Source organism: Chamaea fasciata, unplaced genomic scaffold (genome assembly GCF_029207755.1).
Source record: "Chamaea fasciata isolate MVZ Bird 193981 ecotype frontalis unplaced genomic scaffold, bChaFas1.0.hap1 SCAF_1, whole genome shotgun sequence".
Lineage (NCBI taxonomy): Eukaryota > Metazoa > Chordata > Aves > Passeriformes > Sylviidae > Chamaea > Chamaea fasciata.
The window spans coordinates 90671593-90687754 of record NW_027094086.1 but is presented as its reverse complement, the minus strand read 5'-3'; the positions used below and the strand labels follow the sequence as shown (position 1 = coordinate 90687754).

At 40.6% G+C, this 16162-nt stretch overlaps 1 protein-coding gene across 2 annotated transcripts in view; it reads right to left on the bottom strand.

The window, feature by feature from the left end:
- Positions 1-15463, bottom strand: part of RNF182 (ring finger protein 182) — a 29561-nt gene extending 14098 nt beyond the window's left edge. Inside the window, exon 1 of one of the 2 annotated variants that reach the window (XM_066187393.1) lies at positions 15378-15463. The gene's annotated coding sequence lies outside the window, so the exon portion shown is untranslated. Of the gene's footprint in view, positions 1-4887; positions 4935-15377 lie in introns of those variants that run through there. The other variant, XM_066186742.1, reaches the window with a different exon arrangement.
- Between the last annotated feature and the right edge of the window lie 699 nt (positions 15464-16162).

Sequence of the window (16162 nt, the reverse complement as noted above, 5' to 3'; positions counted from 1 at the left end):
AAAGAAGAATACTAACAGGTTATGAATGTACTTAGTGTAATAAAAATCCCAACATCAGCACAGCAGCTCTTCAGCAAGTATTCCCAGGGATATCAAGTTTTCTATATAATATCACAATTGAGCAGCTTGGCTAAGGCTTATGGACTAATGTAGGAAATTAAAAACATTTCATACCTTCCACTAAGTAAGAAAATATTTTTTTGACAGAACAGAAACATAACCAGGAACACTTTAAAATACCAGATGTTTTAAATGACAGCTTTCTTTAAACTATTTTAAATAATGAATCTCCTCTGCTCTGCGTTCACTTAAGCAAGTGAATATAAGGCTTCTGAATGTTCCACTGTGTAAGTCTCTTTTCTAAAAAGTGATACTAGAAAGACGTGCTAGGAAGTGAACTAATTACCTAGACATTAGGGGATAACATATTTCACTGTTTTTCATTTCCGTTGTGCTGAATGCATATAATCGGCAAAGACTGAAGACCTAGGAAAAGAATCCTACATAGATGTATTCTCTATTCAAAAGCTAAGAAGCATTAGTCTTTATTTTTGCTATTACTTTTTCACTGAAAGCCCCATGTTTGAAGAACCAGGACAGAACATTGCTGTTTGTTAGCCTACTAAACCAAAGTTTATGAAAGTTACCGACTTTTGCACGAATAATTGGTGCAAAAGGCAGCATCCACTGGGAATCTGACTTTTTCACATTGCTGCAAACACCAACCACATAATTTGCAGCAAATTAAAATATACCTTTTTCCTTGGGCTTGGTTTCTTGACAGAAAGAACTCTCCGTGAAATTGATTAAAATCCAATTCTGCTCCAGAGTCAAATGACTGCAATATTACTTGAGAGCTTCTGAGTTCATGTTTGTCCTTCTCTGCTTCTGGAGGACTCTTTCAGAAAGTGCACCCAAAGAAAGTGCACTCTGAGGGGCATTTCTCAGTAATTGTGGTGGATATATTTTGCAACAGTGAGTACATCTACACTTTACACTGCAGCGCAGTGTTGATATAATTGAGCTGGATTCATACTGGAGCCAACCTAGCTATAATAGCACGTAGCCATGGATGAGCTGAATTAATCTGGCTTGTAGGAGAATCAGCCAACCTTATGTACCATTTCACACTCTATCATCCTGTGCTAATATGTTAAGCTTTGTCTACAGCCTGTGCCAGTATATCTTGCCTATCTGTAAGCCATCACTGTAGAGTGTTAAGCTACAGAAGACTGCACTTTGAAATGTGATAGGAGATACCCTAAAAGACTGCAAAAGTTGTACTTTTCATTCTCAGATATGTCTGTTTGAACTGGATATCTGAGGATATCCAGTAACCATGGAAAATGGAGACTTTCATCTCCACTTACTAAAAAGTTTATGCAAATGTTGCTATTCACACAATGTCTGTCAGCGCTCCTCCATACAGATGCCTTCCAAAGTTTTTTCCTGCCCATAAACACCTTGTGTGTTTGAAGTGACAAGACTTGCAGTAGAAGGCTTGAAAAACTTGAATTTTCATGATTTTTCACCCGAGACAATCCTGTTTCTGATTGGGCTTCACAGAACACTGCTGTATGGGCAGATCACAAGACTGAGGTGGACTGAAGGAAAAGCAGCTGCTTCAATAGTGAATTTTATGTTAAGTAGATTCACTAGACAGCCCTAGTGCCCATTTTGTCTTATTAATGAATCACTCCTTGTCCACAGCAAAAGGCGGTGGTATATCATGCTGTCTATGCCCAAATATCTAGCTTTCAATGATCCCACTGAATTGCATAAAATCAAAAGCTCTGCACAGCATTTTCAGAGATGCATTTATGGTACCCTACAGCAAGAAAAGCATTCTCTCCTTTTCGGTCAGAATGATCACAAGTCTTTGGGTAAGAAAAATGGCAACACGGCACATGGATAATTCATTAGACAAAGATCCTCTTGTGTAAATCAAGAGTGATTCAACCAAAGAAGATGCAACACTTAAAAATAAGTCAACAAATCACATCGGCTTGTCTTAAAAATCCCTTTGTTTGAGAAAAAAAGAGTAGTTTTCCTCTTGCTTTCCTTATGGTAGCCTGAAGCTCTAAAGATGTGTTAAGAAAAACTTTACTTGAGGGATTTTTTTGTCAAAACTTGTCACTGAGTTTACCTTATAAAATGACAGCAGGAATTATATCTTGGAAGCAAACATTTTCTTAGGATGCACATGCAGGCCTTTCTCAGGCAAAATACTTATTTATTTGGGTAACAGGGAGAAAGTTGATAGAATTAAACTACTACTGTATGTTCTTCTTGATTGCTATTTCATAGGACACCTTTTTGACATTTCTAACATTTGTTACTGCCTCATTTATTCAGTTCCTAAATCTGTAATCTCTGCTAAGGCAAAAGTCATACTGAATTGATTAGAAAACTGACACAAGCAACCATTAATTTCTCCTTGGGTCTGCTACAGAAAAAGAAAATAAATTTAATTGTCACATTATTAAATCTTGGAAACAACTGTGCTTCATAATATGTAACTCCAACCAGGGAACATCATCAGTAAACAACTATGATGGCATCTAGCCATTCATAAAAACCACAGGATACTGTTCCCTTCCCCAAAATGATAAAGTTCTTTTAATACACTGGGTTGTGCAGAAAGGAGCAGACAAGATCTCAAGGACACTGTTTATGAATACACGGATTGTGGCAGCCCCATTGGCAGGATATCAAGTCTGAAGGACTTTCTGATTGAACATTATGTGAATGAAGTATTTGATACACAGACTCAGTATCACGTCCAAATGAGACACTGCAGTCTCAGAAGTGTCTTATATTCTGTGAAGATACCAGGTGGAACCACTGAATTATTACACCAGTGGTTGTGAAAGAACTTGAGATCCCACTCGCCATCCATAACAATCCTTAACCATTTCACACCAGAAGATTTTACCTCAGCTACTTAAGAGAAACAAACTAAAGCACTACACATTATAATTGTCTTTAAAGCCTATAAGGCATCTTACAGCAACACCTTAAAAACCACATCATTAAGCGCAAGATTTAAATGGAGGAAGAAAGGACCTTCAAAGTAAATGCTCATTATCTTTTCTCTCTTGCTTATACTTGTACAAAGCCACTGGGCCCAATTCCATTGTGTTACTGATGTTGCCTGAGTGAAACTGATCACAGAACAAAATCCATTGTGATTCTTACCTGAGGGTCTTGGGATCCTTACAGAGGAGAGTTGTGAATCAGAGAAAAGAGAGCAGCAGTATGATGAATTGGAAAGACTTTGCTGTAGGAAGTGGACAGAGATGGCTAAGTGCAAGCGAAGAAAATTTAGGAAACAGCTTTCTAACTTAGCATGCTAAGGAAACACAGCAGGAAGCATGTACAGGGGGAGAAGGACTGAGTGGAGTAAAACCAAGTTTGATAGACAACACCAGGTGAATCTGTGGGGGATTTCAAAGAAGCAGAACTATACACTTTAGGAAGATGGCCACAAAGAGGTACAAGGGGGCTAGGTAAGACGAAGGGAAGCAATGGAAGTGTCAAATCAGCTAGGAAAGTGTAGGTTACAAAGTGTATGTTACAAGTGACAGAAATCAAATTAAGAAAGTATTAAGGCACAGACAGAGGTGGGAGGTGAGGAAAATGTGTGTTTTACAAGAAGAGATGATACAAAAATTTGGTAGTAATCTGAATATGAAAAGAAATGGAGTGATGAAATACACCTTCTGTTACCACCACACTGATGAGAATGAATAGGTTAAATAGTAATAGAATGATAGAACACAAAAGTATTTGGGATCAAAACGTAGCATTCATTTTGATACTGAAAATACCAGTAAAACAGCTACAGTGAAATAGCAAAGTTCAGGAGAAAGCTGTTTTATTTAGTTGTACATTTACTCCTTGAATTGTCAGACCACCACCATGACAAATGGCTCAGTTCATTTAACAGAGAATTCTACTAAGGGTAAAGGCTGGTGGGGTTCACAACAGATTCTTCAGGGTTTTAAAGAAATCGTATTTTGTCAGACAAGTAGCAAACCAAATGCACAACTCCTGGCCTGCACTAGAGCTGACACATGTGCATGATTTTGAGTAACATGCTTTCATTCTGTATGTCCAGCAACATTGCAGCAGAGCTGAATGAGAGAGATTACTTGTGGCTCCAGCCTCATACAATCAGCTTAGCACCATAAAGAATACGACAAGATGAGGTCTGCAAATTGGAGAGTTCAGTCTGGGCACTGTATTTTTTTTTAAGTGGGTACATAATCCTCATTGTTTGTGATTGATCCTGTCTCAGCCAACAACAAAGATGACATTTCAATCCCAGGTCCCTGAAGTTCAGAGGTTTACAGCCTTCTGATCAGAAAGATACTCTGAATGAATTTTTTTTCAAGTGCAAGATTATTTTGAAACTAACTTTTATGCTCAGAAATGCTTTTTTTTTTTTTTGTACCTAGGTGACTCAAACCCATTTTTTAAAAAAACAAAACATGGTTAGTTCAAACAAACAAAGATAAAAGTGTAAGATTCAAGAAATTACCATAAAACTATACTATACTAATCTTGTCACCTGTGCAGTGAAGTTCATGGAACATACTCCTGCTCTCAAGTGACAGAATTACAGAACAGTTTACATTGGAAGGAACCTCTGGAAATCAACTGGCTTAAACCTCACACCCTGAAAAGTCTCGAAATTGCAGCACTGTGTACCAAGAACTTAGAAGAGCTCAATGTGAGATCTTACAGAATGGGAGGGTGCTGATCACACTCCAATCCTTGCACTCACAAGCACTGAGACATAGGTAACCAAAAGCCTGTTCAGCATTGATAATGGAGATACAATTATAATACAGTCCTTGCAATGACATGGTGAACAGGACTTGCCTCATCCTCCTTTCTTGTTGGGTTGGCAAACACGTGCTACTGCTGGTTGTGCATTTCTGTTGTCTTTAGGCAACAGCAAACAATTTATTCTTCCCACCCACTGCTGTGAGTCATCAGGCTTTACTGACTGACCTGTCTCCCCAAGTGGGTGTCCTTGGAAGATCACATAGCTGTGTGCTGTTATCTTGATGACCTCATCTGGGGGCCATTTTCACGGCCCTTCTCGCTTCTACACCCATTAAATCCCATTCTCACCAAGGTGCCCACTACAATTCTCAACAAAAGTAGAAACAGGTCTGAAGGGCCTTTTAAGCCCTTTGTCCATTTGAGCTCTATGAACCCTCCTGATGCTGGAGGGTTCTCAAAGCCCCCGGGCAGTGACTCACAGTGAGGAATGTACTTTTATTTCACCCACCCTTGAAAACTCCACTATCAAATAAAGATAAAATTTATATGCATATATTTTAACAAGAACATTCACATTTTCAGGTATTTTTCTTTATAATTTATTATGTCTTTGAGTAGTCTGATTTTCAAAAGCAGATCTGACACTCCAGCAAGTGTTACAATGGAGGGAGTTTGTTGTTTTACACACTATGCTTCCATACTTATAAATCCATTATGATATATTCAGGAAAATGCATAGATAAAAGCTGAAATTGCAATTTTCACATTGAAAATGAGCACTATGAGCATTTCATAAAAGAGACCATATTAGATAGACTATTGTTGCTAGTGACTGCTGTTCAACCGGAATAAAACACTGCATTTCTGAAAATACAGAAAAAAATAAGTAGAAATTCAAGGCCAGGTTGGATGGGGCTTTGAACCACCTGGTCTAGTGGACAATGCCCCTGACCTTGGCAGAAGGGTTGGAACTATACGATCTCTGAAGTCCCCTCCAATCCAAACCATTCTATGATTCCATGTAAAGTAGCTCAATATATTTCTTTAAACATTACAATAATATATTAACACTTTAATCTACATATATACAATATACAATACATTGTACATATACAATATGTACATGTAAAACCATGTTTAGCTGGATAATTTTATCTGATATTTGAAGAAAATAATTCAGTCATAGCTGTGCTCTACAGTGACTGCTTGAAAGGGAGTGACACACACAGACATTCCCCACCTTTAAGCCCACTTCACCAGAGGATACAAGATGTCTCTATTGAAAAGTTGATTCAAGACTGAAGAAAAGGAAGATTTAACAGAATTATTAGGGAGTTAAATAAAAGAGAAGCTTTGTTTGAACAATTTAAAGCTGGGACACAATGGCATTATCACAATGCTGAATATTAATTATTATGTTTGCTCTTTCCGGCCTGTCACAATGATGAACAATAATGATTGCACAGTGTGAGATATTCACCATTTAGCTAATTCACTCAGTCTAGGCAGGGGATCAAAGATGTTTCTGTACTGTCTATTCCTTAACAATGGCCCTTTTTGGTTCCAGTGTAACAGAAAGAAACCCAAAAACTGGTGTGACCTGTGCATATCTTGCCTGTCATATCCCAGAGCCTAAATGCCAGCTGCAGGAACACAAAAACTTAACTTCAGTCTTTCCAGGGCAGCTGGCACTCTGGAGAAGCAGAGCAGAGACCCAGGGCTTCAGTTCCTTTTCTCTCAGACTTGCAGCAGACAGAAAAATCAGAGGGAACCCCCCCCCAGGTTTCATGGACATCTGGAGCTGTATGCAGGATGTGAGCTTTGTCAAGTGTCCTCCCTGGAACCAGTGGATTGAGCTGAACAGACCCCCAATATTTACCCATTTCCTATCAACACAATTCCCTGTGGTTTCCCCATTATCACTTTGCTCATCAGTGAACGTATGATGCTTGCTGTTTGCTGCCTAGCACACTGCATTTCTTTTTGCAGATGGGTGAATAACCATTCATATATCTGACTAGAGTCTTTCTTTTGCTAGATATATGCAACTGGGTTTGTGTGAGGCAGCTGCTCAGTATTTGTGTGCCAGTCTGAGTGGCCCAGTATGTCATGGTGGACAGATGACGTCAGTCCTAGAGCTGGCAGCACAGGAACTGGACCTGCTTAGTGCTATGAATGCTGAATGAAATTGCTTTCCCAAGATTTGTTTCTTCTCTCAGGACAATATGATCTTGCAATTTATGGGTTCAGTTTGATTTTTTTTTCTACAAGTCTTTCAGGCTTTGCCCATTGTCCGAGTGCTTCATACTCCTTCAGTGTATTCTCTAGAAAATTTGATATAAGCATTGCAGTGTGTCTGGTAGTGCAAAATTAGGTATTTTAACAGGCATACTGCCAGGGCAGAAATTTCCTCTCATCCACATGCCAGTGCAGAAATCCCACTTGTAATTAATATTTCTTCCTGAAAGATCTTTATCATCCATCTTCCCCACCATAAAAAAGCACAAGCCAAAACAAACAAAAACCCCCACAACACACAGCAAACCACTCCAATCCACTGCAACTCAAAACTGATGCCAAATACTACCATCTCCTCCTTTGGAATTTTCTGACATACCCTACTTATTGCACTTCCATCTGTTTAGACACTATATTTTGCCCAGCAAAATTTGTGTTACTGTGTCTTGCCTTGAAAGTTATTGCTAATGTTTTAACAGCAAATAATGAATCTAATCTATCAGCTATGTGCATTACTATAACACACACATACACATTTGAATTTTAAGTTTTATGAATATACAAACTTATAAGCAAGTGTTGGTAGAAGTCGACCCATATCAAACCTCCAAACATTCCCAGACAAATGCAACTCTTCTAACATGATCAAAGGATCTCTGGGCCACCAGTAATGGAGTGAAATGAGCCTTACTTTTCAATACAGACAGCCATGTGCTGATCATTGTATATTTTTTATTTCCCAGTATTTACTATTTCTCATAGTATTATTTCATACCTCTTTTTGCTCTTTATCTGTGCTTCGGTTAACATTGCTCACGTGTGAGCAGCAAAATAAAACATATAGGGTAACACTATGAAACAACTTAAAAAAAAAATCTCTGTTCCAATGAGGTTGGCTTTCTTGCATGCAGACAGACAAGACTGTAAGTGGAATAAAGAGGGGAAAAGTTAAGCGTAAAGACGTAATACTGCTAATGAAAGAAGTGCAGCATGATTACAGTAAAAAGGAGGAGGTATGAAATATGCAGTAGGATTTTTTATTATAAGTTACTATTTTACAGTCAGTGGATAGATAATTCTGGTTTGGACACCTGCATAGAATTATGTCCACAGCTGCACTTTACAGATCATACTGTGTGAAATTGTTTCTCTTCCTTGAGCAAAAGGCAAACAAAAGGTTACAGGGATGAATGTGTTTGTAAAGTAATCTGCATCACTGAATGCAGAGAATTCCACACCTGTATCTGTTATGTCAATTTATACCCTTGGTCTGTCTGGCAAATAGAAATATACATGTCCATATATTTGCATAATTTAAAATAGTCTAGCTGTCTTGAGAAGGTACCACGCATAAATGTGTGTACATGCACGTGTGTGTGTTCTAGGACTAAAGAAAAGCTGTTACCCTCTCAAGATACCTACCGAATTTCAAACACACACATGCACTACATGTCATTTATACTATCTGTATAAATGATAAGTAGTGAGTGAAGCATCCTGTTAATGTTATTAAAATTGAAAATTAATTATAAGACTGACACAACTGACATTTCTCTTCATGAATAATTTTATTTTACTGAAACAGAAAATAGGCAGGCCACTTAATTTTTAAAAGGGCATAAAGTTCAGAAGGCTGTTCAATCTATTCATAGCCATATCTGAATGTCAAAACTGCATTTAAGAGAGCCACCCCAGAAAGTTTCTATGTGTTTTTTTGCCATTCCTCCCTCCTCTCGGTTGCAAAGTCAATGAAAATTCGTATTTTAATAAATCTGTGTCAATATGCATTACTGAAGCCTTACATTTACACTGATGAACACACAGAGAACTATCCTTAGAGTCTGAAAACCACACTTCAGCATGAAGCAGATGTTTTGGCCATGTTACAATAAATGCATAAAAAGAATCTTGTTAATGCAAATGCTGCCATTAGCACAGCACACTACTTAGGAACAAGATGTCTTGGGAGGTATACCAGGAGTAGGAAGGGAGATACCACTCCACTCAATGCTTCTCCATTCCAGGCTTATAAAATGCTTTTAACTTGCCTGTCAAGTGGCATAGTTGGGCAAAGCAGTCATCATGTAAGAAAGTTTCATTAATCCTTTAGAAACAAATGACACAAAATTTACTGGCAACTTAGTTGATTTAGGATTTTTGTGAGATTTGTCAATATGCAATATTGTTACTTCACCTTTACATCACCTGCACGGCGTTCATTTTCAGTTCTGACTTGCTCTTTCCAAGCCTTGTAAGAGCTGTTTCTCTATTTCCCCATCCAAAAAAGCAACCTTCTTCAGATCCCTACCAGAGCACACGTACAACCTCTATATGTTTAAGTTCCACTGAAAGAAGATGTATGATTAAGTGTGATCCTATTGACTTAAGAGGATACTTTATAGTCTAGGATATGATTTGACTAAATGCCACAGGTAAAACAGAAATGTGGTGTTTGAGAAAGCATTTTGGTGAACTTCCAGGGACTTACCTGCCAGCTGCCAAGCTGGCTTACAGCTCTAAGCTCAATCTATTCACCCATCCATCACCAAAGGGTCTGAATGACTGATAACAAAACCAGATGATTCATCCTTGGTATGCTTTCTGTTCTCTCTTTGTCCAATGGAAGACATGGCATTTTAAGGTTAAGGTTGATATTTCAGGCTAAGAAAAACTTACAATATAAAGAGGGCAGTTTTTATATTACTGGATAGATACTTGTTCCTAATTTTCAGAAGACAGAGAGGGCCAGAAATGAATTTTTTCATTGTTAGCTGATCTTTAAATGAGCACCTACCCATGCCTATCATCCTGAGTGTAAATATTGTCAGAAGATGCTCTCCCTTTATGGTCTTTTTAGATAGATCTGATGAGTAAGTTCATATTTCATTTCCATTTGCTTAACAAGTATTATTCACGGTGTTGACCTTGAATTTAATAGGACAAACATCAGGGACTTATCTCAGAGGCCTATTAGAATGAAAAGACAACTCTAGATCTGCCATGCTGATGGCAGAGAAGAAAGGAGAAATACATAAAAATCTTGAAAAGCACAGAGAGCACTTCCACCTAAGAGCTTTGTTCAAGTGATACAAATAAAATGAGGAATTAACACACAAAAAAAAGCTCCTTAACATTTAAATACTTGCTACCTGCATTGTTAGTGTATCAGATTACTGTAGAAAAAGCTGTGACGACTCAGGTAAGCTGGATACCTAATTTGCACTGAGAATACAGAATCATAGATTGGAACAGTTTTGGTTGAAATGTACCTTTAAAGGTCATCTACTACCCCTGTAATGAGCAGAGACATAGAGAAGTCACAGAGACAAATGATCTGAGTGTGAGATCTTTGCAACATGAATTTTAGCAACAGGGTTTAGGTGATTAGGGAAACACAGCTGAGATACCATTACCTTTCGGGCTGTGGTGAGAGTCAAACTAAACTGTTTTGCACAGTCACAATGTTCACAATCTATATAGGATTTTGAACAGTTTCTCACAGGAACAGTGAGATAGTCACAAAAAAATATTCAGGAGCTGAATAAATCTCCTTCAAGGGAAAGATTAAAAGAGCCCAATCTGTGTAGTTTGTCAGAGAATGAGAGGAAACTTGATTACAGGAATAAGCATCAGCTACAAAAGTGCTGTTTGATTCAGTGGACACAGTAAAATATCTGTAATATACTGAAGGCAAATCCAAGTACTGGAGCATGACAAAACATCAGCATTCCACTGAATATATATATTACAATACAGTTTTAGTCATACAATAACTCATCATTTTCTTCCACAGGAAGCTTCACTAAGTTCGCAGTATAGTCAGCAGTTATTTAGTGAATTTTTTTGGTTTATTCTCATTGTATAATCTGTGGCCCTGCAATTCAGTCATTGTACTATTTGAACCTGGCACCAAACACACCACTGTTTATTTTTTTGACTTTCATTTAGCTGTCACTTCAACAGCATAGAAGTGTAATTCAGTGAACTGAAAGATACAGGAAGATAAAAGCCCTCATTACATACATGTTATACAACACTCCACCTGGTGATTCAAACACTACTCAAAATTTATGTTTAAGATGTTTATAAAATTCTACCTAAATAAAATAAATATTTTCAATATTGGTAGAAGCATTGGTAAGCCTTTTAAAGCTTTTTTTGAGAGTTACTTGTAGGAATTGTTTAAAGAATGGAAAGCCAGTATCAGTTTGAGTTTTAAGCATGTTGTTTTTTAACAGAGAATACTTCTGTGGAAATACTCCAGGTTCCCCATCATGGATTGGGAGGCAAATGGCATCTGCAGGTTCTTGGTAAACACCTGCAGTGTAGCTCCTCAGCGGTCAAGCCATATTTCCACAAGAAGCTGTTCCACAGCAGAAGCTTCAAGGTCAGATGCTTTTTCAAGCAGACTCTGATCAGCTTGTGAGTTAATAAGGGGGGAATATTTTCTTTCTGTTTACAGGAGAACATCTCCTGCCTGAGTACAGACTGGCTATCAATCTAAAATGGGAGTTTTCTTTCTTTGCCATACGCTGCCTGCCAAGATCAGTTCCCCTGCCTGGAACAACACCTGTCCTGAAAATATTATGGAAAGGTTTGGGTTTCCTGACCAACACCTTCTGCCGTGGATATTGCCAATACAGCCTTGAAGGCTTTCAAAAGGGAGTCTAAAAGAAGCCTTCAGCCCTGAGCTGGGCCATCCGCTGGGAGGAACTGATGCACAGTCTAGTATCAGATCTTTCTGGCTGGGTCTCCACCAGCCTGTCCCAGTCCAAGTCCCGTCTCAACCTGACTCCTCATACGAGTCCCAGGTACTCTCCCACCATGCCTGTTGACTCCAGGGCTACGTCTACACCATGGGCTGCACATCAGCCCCCACCTTCTTCCTCATTACAGCCCCATACACTGCCAGGTTTCCTTACAGTTATTCTCAAAACCAGACTATCACACCTCTTTTTTCTACAAGGCTGCCTTGCTGCAAACAACTTGGGCAATTCCCCAAGCTTGGGGAAAGCTGAGATTTAAGACAATCTGTCCCTATTTTTTTCTCCCGTTTGTGAACTACCATCAATGGTGGTGATCTTTATAGATGTTACTTTCAAAATGCAATATATATCTACAAAACACTTGTGAGCCTGAGTCTTTCAGAGAACTACTGCTTTGTAACACTTTGGCTTAATTTCTTGGAGATAGCAAGAGAGACCAGACAGAACCTAAATGGATTTGAAGTCTCTGCTCAATGCTTTAGAGAAGCTGGAACATCTCAGGTTTTCATGCTACCTGGACTAAACTTAAAGTGCTGCTGAGTTATTTCAACTTCTCCTGAATGTATGTGTTCACTCATTGATGGTGGAAAAGATAAAATGGGAAAAGAAAAGGTATGTTGAATTATGGCATTTATTATGCCTAAAATGCTGTGCTGCATCATCTCTGCAGGAAAAAACAATTTGAACGAAACACAGAGGATTTAGTTTTAAAAAGTGTAGAGCTGTAGTAGGTTAAAGGCTGCACATCTTGCACTTGATTTGTTTTTGTAAATGAATTTTAAACCTCAGGTACATTTTGAAGCAGCCTGAGCTCTTTGCAGCTTATTACAGCACTTTCAGACTTGCAGATATTTTGTTTTTACTAGAAAGTCACAATTATCTTATGTTACAGTGTGATATATAAGGTACATATCTGGCCATACTACATTACTGTTAGAACAGTAGTTTATGTCGGACAGGCAGTGCTTCAGCACACAGTGTGTGCAAAGGCCACAGGAGAATTTCCTGAGCTTTGCTCTCCAAGGATCCCTAGTACTCCTTAGCAACCTTGCTGGGAGGACTGAAATCACAGCCTCCAGGCAGCAGGTGATAAGTGTCCCTGTATACTTGAAAGAGTTGCTGGCTACAGCAAGCATATGTACATCTCCAGAAAAAATATTTAACGGCAAGTCATTGAACCAGGATATAGATAAAAATGTTCAGACTGAACACAGCAAAAGGAATAGTGGCAAGCAGACTTCTGCAGTGGCTTTATATTAATGCACAGAGTGCACAGCTTTAGATGATGCTTTCAAGAAAATTTGACAACAGGCTTCCCATAAACCTAGTCTGGACTGAGAAGCACCAGAAAGATGTGAAACAACAGTCTGAGAGACTGTGATCTGATTGCTAGAACTGTTGACCACTAGAAGCCCTTATGCATGTCAGGCTATATTATTGGGTGTATTATCTATACTGAACTACTGCATTTTTCCTGGTACTGCCTCAACTACTACATTTTTTCTGCTGATAAACTTTGTCTAGTGGAGTTTGCAATTAATCCACAAGGAACAATTTTGGGACTAAAATGCCACAAGGCAGCATAACCATAAATATTTTGCTTGTCCCTTTCACTTCTAAGGCAAGATATTGAGTTCTGATGCTTGTCATTCTCTGCCATGCAGCCAAGGGGGTAGAAGTATCCAGGCCCTTATTACACACAGCTGACCTTTTATTTCCTGCAAGTTCATTTAATTTCAGATAGTCCACAGTGTGGTCTTGAAATGCTATTTTCCATCATGCTTAGCTGACCTGAGGTCTACATTTTTACACATTTTATAAGCTCAAGACTTTGCTTTCTAGTGTTGCATGAAAAACAGAAACAGAGGTCATCCAGAAGGTTATAACTCTTTCAACATAGCAACTGTTGTGACAGTTTTGAAAGAAGAGAAGGACAAGCACTTATAAACACCAGGCAAACCACTGCAATCAACATATCTAAGAAATTCCACTTTTTTTTTTTTGTGACTGAGGTTTCTAAAAAAACTAGAATTCCACTCCACATATTGTTATGATATTACTTATTTAAATGGTATATTGAGGAAAGTTTAAACTTGATCAACACTCATTAAAAACTTCATTTTATTGATACATCTCTTGCAAGAGAAGCCTGTCTCCATTTTCTTTTCTACTTGTATTCATGATTGCTGAAGAGCTGTATCCTCTCTTTCTACTGTTTTCACATCATTTGCTTAATGGTATTGGTAACTCCACTCTTCACTCAGCATTTCATTTATATACTTCTCAAACTTCTTCCAGTCAATGCTTCACCTTTGAGTTCTGATAGTGTTTTCAATCTCAAATAATCTGATATTCAAATTACACATTAGTTAAAACGTCAGTTCTTTTCCACCTACTCAATAACTATGTCCTCAGTCACAGTGTCCTCATCTCACGTACTATTTCCCTTTTTCCCCTTGTTCACAGCCAGGAAGATTCCCATCTTGAACGGGCTGCTGGATGTATACATGTCACAGCACAATTTTGCTTTGGCCCGGGATCTCGTTTATTTCCTAAATCAATCAGCAATGAACCGCAATGACTGCTCCCTAGGACCTCATCACACGGGGTCAGCCTTCTCTTATCATCAGGAAGTTCCTTTGAATTTTAAACTTCTGCAGAAATCCATGTCTATTCACACAGCCACTACCATTCGGATGTTATTGATTAGAGTCACCACAAGCACTGCTCGGGCTAATGACCTGCCAATGACCTTCCCATCCACTCTCTGACATTAGTATCTCAGGAGGTGAAGACGGCTTATTTTGCCTAACCTTGGCTGCCCGAGATAAGCAATGGTTTATTACCTCTACCATCTTCGCCTTCTGACTCGGAAAGCTACGGACTCGTTTTACCTAAAACCTTTCGGTACACTTACTCCTAAAAACAAGCAGTAATTGTCTTGTTTACTCTACAACACCAAGCCTTTAGATTTTTTTTAAAAAAGAAAGTAGTGCATTTTAAGGCTATTGCCCTATCCATCATTGCTTCATAAAGCTGAAGAAACGAAACTCTGCAACCCCAAAATTTCCGGGGGGGTCTTTTTTTTTTTTTTTTTTCTTTTTATAACAACAACAGCAGCGAAATTATCCGTATTACTATGAAGGGGTAACCGTAAGAGACGAGGAGCAGCGCTGTCCGCGGCGGAGAGGGGCGAGCCAAGCCCACCGGTTGCCACCCGGGGCGCGGAGCCCGCCCGTGCCTCCGCCGCCCCGGCAGGGCAGTACCGGGGGTACCGGGGGCAGCCGCCCCGTCTCGGTGCCCGCGGCCGCGCCGGGGACAAGTAGAGAAAGGGCACCCGGGGCGCACCTGCGGCAGCCCTCCCGCAGCCCTCCCCACTGTCCATCGCCCGCCACAGGCGCGAGCGCACGGAAGGACGGACGGACGGACGGACGGACGGACGGACGCCTCCCCATCTCCCCGGCGGCCGCCGCTGGACCCGCGGGGAGCCCCTGTCCCTGCTGCAGGCGGCCCCCGGCGGCAGCAGCCCCTGGCCGGGGCGGGCGGCGGCGGCCGGGCATCCCCTCGCTCGCTCCGTACCTGTCGGGGTGTCCTCGGGAGCGGCAGCCGCTTCCCCCCGCAGCCCCGGCGCGGCAGCGGGCGGGCGGGCGGCTTTGTTACTACTCGGAAGAGCCGCGATCAGCGCCGTCGCTATAGAAACTGGCTGCGCCTCGAAGAGACACCGGCGAGTGGCGGGAGGGAGGCGGGAGCCGGGCGGAGGTGTGGGGTGAGGAGCGAGCCGTTCATTCAGGAATATCCTGGCCTTTTCCTCCTCCTCCGCCTGCTGCCAGCCCCCGGCACCGCCCAGCCCGGCCGGAGGTTGGGAGGGCGCCTCGCCGCCCTCACCTCGACTGCATCCTCGCACTAGGATGTTGTCTCTCGGCTCAGAGCATCCCCGTTCCAGCCCCGGCTCCTCAGGGAGACTTCTCCCCAAAACACACACAGAGGTACACTCACACTACGAGAAGGGATCCGAGGGCACCAGGGACCCAGGGAGCAGCCATGACATGAAATAACCATGGAAAGTGACCTGCACTCTTGCTCTTGCTCTCCTGCCTTTGCAGATTGCTTGGTCCCAGAGCATCACCACAAAAACCCCAGGAAGCCAGAACAAAACTTTTTAGCAACAGTTTTTCATTTTGTGAAAGTGGCTTAGCTCCACATCCTCAGGTGATGAACTGCTTTTGTGTGGGAACTTGCTGCTGGGACTGCTCTGGATGGCAGCTCACACTCCAAGGGTGCCACGGGGTTTTTCTGCAGAGCATTTAGTATGATGCAGCAGGCCCTAAGGGTTGAGGAACTGAAGAGCTTGTCCTGTGTGCCGT